Source organism: Diceros bicornis, chromosome 4 (genome assembly GCF_020826845.1).
Source record: "Diceros bicornis minor isolate mBicDic1 chromosome 4, mDicBic1.mat.cur, whole genome shotgun sequence".
Classification (NCBI taxonomy): domain Eukaryota; kingdom Metazoa; phylum Chordata; class Mammalia; order Perissodactyla; family Rhinocerotidae; genus Diceros; species Diceros bicornis.
In genome coordinates, this window is record NC_080743.1 from 73,837,720 (window position 1) to 73,846,126 (window position 8,407).

Genomic DNA, 8,407 nt, shown 5'->3' on the forward strand with positions numbered 1-8,407 from the left:
TTTTATCATCTTCAAATAGCTTCATTGTTACATCAAATAAATACTTCTTTAAATTTATACTAATGCTTATTTATCTTATATATTGAATTTCTATTTAAAATTCTATTTAAAGAAAAGGATTCCACTACTACAGAAAAAAAATATATTGACTTCGAAACATAGAAAAATATAGTGGTCTTGGAGAAATACTGACAGGCCTAGTAATTAAGTCACTCACCACAACTGTCCTTAAAAATTGCCGTCTTACTGTGCCAGTGATGGTTCATAATGATGAGCTCGCCCACAAAGAGAAATAGTCAAGCATCCGAAATTAACATGGTTAGCTGTTACATTGGTAGGCATCCCTGAAGTGTTTGCTGTGGCAAGCATAACTGACTGGCCCAAATTTAGTTTTAGTCTCTTAGAGTCAATTTACTAATAAGGTAAGGACTAGAACTGCATCTTCCAATTCAATAGTCAATAGCAGTGTGTAGCTACTGAGGACTTCAAAAGTGGCTAGTCCAATGGAAGATGTGCTGGAGGTGTAAAATACACTCCAGATTTCAAAGGCTTAGCACGAAAAATATAAAATAAATGGCAAAATGTTAATATTTTGACTACAATGGGCTAAGTATATTAAAATTAATTTTTCCTGTTTCTTTTACTTTTTTAAATGTGACTTCTAGAAAATTTAAAATTTCCTATATGATTTGCATTACACTTCTTTGGGCAGAGCTGGACTAGAATAATAGATTTTAGAAAGATATCTATTGTGACAATGAAAGTGTGATGGAAACTTCAGCTTTTTAGGAGAATCTCTTACTGGAACACAGGATTTCCTTGACAGTGAGGGGTAAATGAGGCATTATTGAACTTGAACACTGTGGAAATCATTACCTTTTTAAAAATTTCATCCCAGCGCCAGATTTAAAATTGTGATATTAGGAAAACATGTGTTTCTCTCCAGTCTTTCCAATTGGCCCTAAATTATAAAGAGGAAATCTTTACTAGTACTTTATATGTGACTACTCTATTTCTTGCTTTGGAGAGAATCAAAAATATAATACAGGGGTAGAAGAAATGTTTCTGGAGTGAGATGAGTTGAATATTTGATAGTAAAAGAATCATTTTTTCTTAGTTCACAGACTCTTAATATTATAAATACAGGGTTTTTTTAGTTGTCCATTTTCTAAATGGGCTTCTGTTGAATTTCTCTATTTAATTATGTTTATCTCTGATGCTATCTTTTTACCTTGCCTTGTAGGGAAATAGAGGAGAGTGCTGCAAACACAGTTCAGCAGGAGAAATCAACCACTCCAGCAGAGCAGACGCACTAAATGGTTTCCACAAACCACTGCATCAGTTTATCTTTTGATTCTGTTAAAATGTTAAGATCTACAGTGAATTTGTGTAACTACTACGGAAAACAATATGGAGGCTCCTCAAAAGATGAAAAATAGAACTATCATATGATCCAGCCATTCTACTTCCAGATATTATCCAAAGGAAACTAAATCACTATGTGGAAGAGATTTCTGCACCTCCCTGTTTATTGCAGCATTAATTACAATAACCAAGACATGCAAACAACCTAAGTGTCCATTGATGGATGAATAGATAAAGACAATGTGGTATATATATCCAATGGAATACTATTCAGCTATACAAAAGAAGGAAATTCTGCTATTTCTGACAACATAGATGGACTTACAACAATCCCTGGTAGTATTAAGATGGGGAAATGATTTTTTTTAATAAAATATCCGAATTTGGAGAAATATAACTCAAAATGAAGTTACATTTCATTGGTATGGAAAGTAATTTGAAATATATTTTGTTCAAAAATTAATGCCAACTCTTAAGATTCGTTCTTTCAACAAGTGTAAAATTGGATTTATGTATTGTTTATTGTCAAAAGTCTTTACAGATATGTGTATACTCCTTCAGACCTTAAAATTTAGAAACAAGAACACTGAAAATTGGAATTTTGAACAAGTTTGACTTCCTTAATGAAGAATACTATTGGAAAATACTCTTGAAGTTAATAGGGTAAAATTCTATTTTTTAAAAAATTATTTGTAACTTCTTGGTGATGTAAAGAAGCTGTAATGTTTATGGATGGCGTTTGTTCTTCACCTTTTTTAATATCAATAAACCAGTCTAAGGAATCAGTAAGGATTCAGAATCAGTTGCTACTTCTGTAAAAAGTTAGAGAGCTCTAACCCCCATAACAAGACGCCAGCCCGTGGTACAGCGTGAGCACTGGGGCCTTGTGGTTTTCTTAAAGAGAATTCCATCTTTAAGAGAATTAGAATCCACTCTAAATTCTGGCTATAGGTGGTTTTCTGTCTGTATTTGAATAAAGAGGTGTCTTACTTTAAATATGTCATCTAAAAGTAGGCAGATTTGTCGGGAATAAATTCATCCAGTTGAATCAGAACCTTAGTCTTTGTGTGCATCTCACCTCATCTGCTAAAAGGCAGAGTAAGGGTGAAGCCGTGCATTTCAGAAAAGGAAATCTGATTTTGTGTATTTGCTGTTGGTCCTAGGAAGAGACTGAAAAAGGGAACACAGCTCAGGTAGCCCTTTATGCTCAGGTGGAATAGATCCCCCTCTTCTGAGTCCTCACACCAGGCAGGGTCTCTCTCATAAGCCAGTGGGAAAAGGAGGGACTGCCACGCTAATTCAAATTACACTTTTACACGTTTTATTTTACACTTTATTATATTTAGTAGCACAAATTGGGCCAAAGAAACATTGCCTGAGGAGAGTATGAATTGGGGACTGGAGTGGACCGGAGTTAACACTGTTTTACTCTGTAAAGACGTGTATATTGCACTGCAAGTGCTCCTTCCCTTGTAATCTCTGATGAGGTACTTTAGGAAGATAAGTTGGGCAGAAATAAACAGAAATTCTGAATTAAATATAGAGTTGAAGTTTTACTGTACCCATTTTCACATACTGGTCAAAAATGTAGCACTTGCTTAGAAGCAAGGGATGGCCGTACGATTTATGTTTTTAAAAGCCTGCTTAAAGTGTTTTTCAACCAAAGATTGTTCTGATTACCAAAATAAATTGACTTTTATAGTAGTTTCACTTCAAATTTAGTTTTTCAGTTTGAAGTATTTATATGTGAAATTGATATATTTGTGAAAATATAAATTATGTTCTGTTTGTCAATTACTTAACTATGTAGGGAAACTAATTTTCTCTAGAAAAGTTTGTTTAAATGACAAGGAAAGAAGCGTATTCGAATTTAAAAGTTTCTTAAAACTGCAAGAATGTGTTTGAAGTGAAATGAGAAGTCCCTGCATGTGGTCTTTATTGTTCATTTTTTGAAAATTGGATCTTCAAATCTGGTATAAAATAAGATGTAGGTTTGGAGAAGTTTCATTTGTGATTATGCGTTTATTTCCAGTGTGTTTTATCTCAAGTCAGAGTATTTTTCTAATTGGGGCCCATCTTCTCTAATCTTTCTGCTTCCACATTGATCACTGCTGCCCTCACATCTCAGACCTGTAAGCATGTCCGGGCTTCTCCACTCCCAGCCCCGCAGGTGCCTCTCCTGCTCAGAGGGTCAGTGACACCACATCACCTGCAGCGGGAAGTCCAAGTTTCCTAGCGTGATGCTTGACGGCTTTCTACAATTCAATCCCAACTGTTCTTCCCCAGCCTTCTCTTTCTGCTCCATTTCTTCAAATAACCTACTCCCCGTCAAGACAGACCATCTGCCCTGTGCTCTCAGCTGTATTCCTGGTTCACTGTTGCCTGAAGCGCCTGTGCTCCTGTCCAGATCCCGGGTGTCTTCCAAGGCTCAGCTTGAATACTGCCCATTCGGTGAAGCTTTTCCTGATTTCTGCCCAGCGCTCATAGCCTCTGTTATTACCTAACCTTGAGTTAACCGCATTTAAGTATCTATATCCATGTGTCTGGTAGAAAACATATCTTCCACATCACGTTAATGCATGGGTATGGCTAAGTAATTAAAAACCCAAGTCCCAACAATAAAGTATAAAATTTAATTTCCACACTAACAATAAAATTCATTTTTGTTTATGCAAAAATAAATTCTTGCTGTCTTTGCAGATTTTATTAAATCAGATTGCTAAACCTCTGAGATCAGACCTCAGTTTCTGAACCACGGCTGCAACTGGAATCACCCGGGGAGATTTACTGCTGCCTGGGTCCCACCTCCCAGAGGTTTCTCATGTAACGGATCTGGGATGTGGCCTGGGTTCAAGGTGGCTTTAAAGTTTCCCAAGTGATTCTAATGTGCAGCTAAGGTTGAGAACCTCTGCATTAGTGAGTCTGAAGCGCCATAGTCCATTTCTACATGTAAACTTATGAAGACAGAAAGGCTTAAATTTACAAAAGAAAATTATAGTCTTAGTAATTCAGCCTATTAAAGAAATCAGAAGATGTCTAAGACACGAATTAAGGTCTTGTTGCCTGGCTACCCAAACAAGGCTATCTGTTGTTTAAAAAAACAGAAGCAATCTTTCTAATATCAACGCTGGATGAACATTAGGTTGACTATAAATAAAGAAATCACTTTATCAAATTTCATTTGACATTAACTTGAGACTAGATTTTTTAATTGGCATAAAATACACAGAGACAGCTTTTAAGGTGACTAAAAATAAGTCTTCTGCAAGAATGCTGAAGAGACCTGGGATAGGCAGGAATTGGAATCTGCATTGTTAAAGTAGATTCTCCCTTGTATAGGAAAATAGGCAACTCTGGTATTCTAAAACAGCAATGCCTGACAGCTAGCATTGTAACCAAGAAGGAAATTTTTTGCATATTTAAAAAGTTTGCATGTTCGTACTCAAAGCAGGATTTAACATAAGGAGTCTACTGTCTTCTGGAAATGATGGGAAACTGAGTGAGTGTACACTGATTTTTTCCCTAAACTGCATTGCTTTCATCATTTCCAGGCTCATCCAGAAAAAGTAACACTAACATGGTCAGGCTTTGTAAATCGTAGCACTGCTGCCCTCCTGTGGACTGTTAGGGCATTTGACAGTCTCTCCCTTGGTCATGCAGAGGTTTCAGTCATTGCTCTGACTCCCGGAAGCCATTTTTAATTTCATTTGGATCTCGTATTAACTAGCTCTTTTCTGCTTTCCTTCCGTGAAATTAACGTTTTAAAAAGGGCTAAACTCTGTCCCTTGTTGCTTAAATATGGGGAGAAGCATAACATTGGGGTCTGTGGTCAATAAACTAGTTTTCCTTCCCTCTCCCTTACACAGAGCAGAAGGTGAACAAATTGCCACAGCGTAGACAACATGGAGGAAGTTACCCACCCCGATCCTGACTTGCTCGCCCAAGAAAACCTGTATAGGGGGAGTAAAACTGATGTTAGCAGGAGAACACGCTTATGTTTATATAATTTACCTTCCTTATGTAGCTTTTAAAAAATTGAACTATTCTATGTCCCAGAGGCAAGCCTTGTGCTGAACTATCAGCAACAAACAAGAGCTCTGACATCCTGGTGCTTAGGTCTTGTGGCTTCACTGAGAATTCTGGAGACTACGATCATTTAGATGAGCACTTATTTATGCTGTTCCTGAAAAAGATCAGTCCTCTGATCACCCATGGCCACCTGAAAAGGCTCCTAAAGAAAATACTCCTTCAGTTTCTATTTGACGTGGGACTCAATTATCAGAGAATTCCTTGCATAGGGTCCCACAGCGTGCAGGTGAATCACACGATGACCTTGTTAAAATGCAGATTCTGACTCAGCAGGTCTTACGTGCGGCCCGAGGTTCTGCATTCCTAATTCCACGTACTCCTATTTGTGGTAGGCTGTATCGTGGCTTCCAGAGGTATCTGAGTCCTGATACCTGGAACCTGTGAATGTTGCCTTCTATGGCAGAATCTTTTGCAGAAGAGAGATTAGATGGAGAGATTACCCTGGATTATCCAGGTGGGGTCCTAATGTAATCACAGGTATCCTTATAAGAAGTAGGCAGAGGGAGGTTTGACCACAGCAGAAGGCAATGTGACCGCTAAAGCAAAATGCTACGCTGCTGGCTTTGAGGATGGTGGAAGGGGCCACAAGCCAAAGAATGCAGCTCTGGAAGCTGGAACAGTCAAGGAAACTGATTCTCTCCTAGTGACCTCTGGGGGGAGCCCAATACCTTGATTTCAGCCCAGTGGACCTGAGTTGGGACTTCTGACCTCCAGAACTATGAGAATAATGTTTTAAGACACTGTTACAGTGTGAATGTTTGTGTCCCTTCAAATTCCTATGTTGAAATCCTAACCCCCCAGATGACAGTATTATGGCGTGTGGCTGCTCGGAATTGAATAGGTCTTCAGTGTAGAGCTTTCATGAATGGGATCAGTATCCTTATAAAAGAGATCCAACAAAGTCCCTCACCCCCTTCTGCCATATGAAGTTACAGCTATAAGGCACGTCTATGAACCAGAAAGCTGGCTCTCACCAGACACCTCACCACGCATTTGTCTAGGTTGAAGCATGCCCTCAAAACCAGATTCAAAATGTCTCCAGGAGAAACATTCTGCTTACCAATTTATTATGAAGAACATCAGAATGGCAATTGTAGGGAAAGGGCTGTCAGCCTCCAATGAATAAAGCAAATATTCCTGTGTGAGGGGCACCTCAGTTCCTTGGGGCCTGCATTTTGCTTCTCCTGACAGACACGTGGACTGTTTAAAATGAAGCATTTAGTGGGAGCACCAGAAACTACTTTTACGGAAAAGATGTTTCAAGTCATTGGTTTTGTGCTTTAATGCTAAACGCTATCTTGTAGCACTTACTCATTTGGGGGCTGGAATCAGCTCCACCTGCTGGCAGAATCCATGTCTTACATATTTTATTTGCAATACCTGGGCTGGAGATTGGGACATGGTAGATGAATCAATAATTGTTCAGTTGGTTACAACCCACAGGTCGTCTTGTAGCCTACCTCATCAGAGAAGTAAATAAAACAATTTAGGGTCTTAACTATTCCCACCATCACAACGTGGGGATGAGAACATGGATTCTTCGTTCAACAGCCTGAAATAGCACTGCAGCCACAGAGAGGGGGCGCATCTCACTCACTGGGAAGTTTTCCCAGCAGATGCTTCACCTGCCCCAACCCCACTCCACTGGGCAGGGCCGCATCTGGGGGCAGACTGGCAGGATGGGGACTTAGAAAAGCTTCCCAGGTGGTTGAGTGGCCACTGCTTATTGCAAACCACAGGAGTGAAATCAAAGCACCGCAGGTAGTTCACGGTTGGCCACGCATCTCCTGAGCAAAAAACCTCCGTCAGGGGCCCCAGCCGCCCTCCCTGAAGATTCCCCAAGTCCAATCCCCTGTGACGTCCAGTCTGGCTAATCTCTGTGAACCTTTACAGAACGGGTTCACCCTGTCTTCAAGGTTGATAGAAACTAGCAGCCAAAAGTAGAACTGCATCTGTTAATGCAACTGAAATCCTCGGGCTGCTCCCTTTAAGGGCCACGTGACAGTATGTTCAGTTAAGCAAATGTTTCTCAAGGGAACACTGACTGCGGAGGGGCCAGGGCTGCGGTCCGTTTTAACTGACATCGGTTTTCCCTTTCAATAAGGAGCATCCCTCGGCCCAGGTCTTCAACATTTCTCTCTTCTGTAATCTGTTCTCTCCTTTTATTTCTTGGCTCATAGAATTTCATTCTTATCTTAATGGGCTTCGTTTTTAATGTCTGTCTGCTGTAACCAACCTCAAATTTTTTGTGAAGTAGGTAAGATCTGCATAGCAAATTAACTTTTCAGGACCCCAATTCTCATCAGCATAGAATTATGAATATAAAATAATAGGTGAAAAACGAAGGCATGATAAATGGCATATAGTAAAACAAACGAAGTCATGATAAATTGAATCTAGTAAAACATTTATTAAGGTCAGGATGTGTGAATAGACTCTTAACAGAAAGATAGCTCAACAGCAACCAATTTATAGAATTTACAGCACCACCACATTTCAGCAAAATGCAGTTGAGGACATTAGATAAATTATAGCGATTTGTTTTCTAAAAATCCATTAAATTGTGTCTTTTCTCTGCAACAGAGTATCATAAACGCAGTTAAAGAAGTTAATAGGGAAAAGTGTGATCTTCCTTCCCCACTCTCTGCCCATCCATCTTCCAGGAAACCACAGGGGGTGGCTGACCAGACTGGAAATGAGTTTTCGAGGCCACTGCTTTTCCCCCTACATCATAACCCATTTCAAATGGTGCTATATAAAAACAGACTCTGAACACCAGGAGAAATGGGTCAGCTGTGTAAGAGATGGGTCCAGTGGTGCTCCTGGCGGTCCTGCACCTTGACAGTGCAGGTGGCAAGTCTGATTTCAGCAGGACTTCAATGGCATCTGAATGTTCCAGGGCATCTGGGAGCAGGCAGACACAAAGCTATTATTAAAATATGTTGGGGCTGGC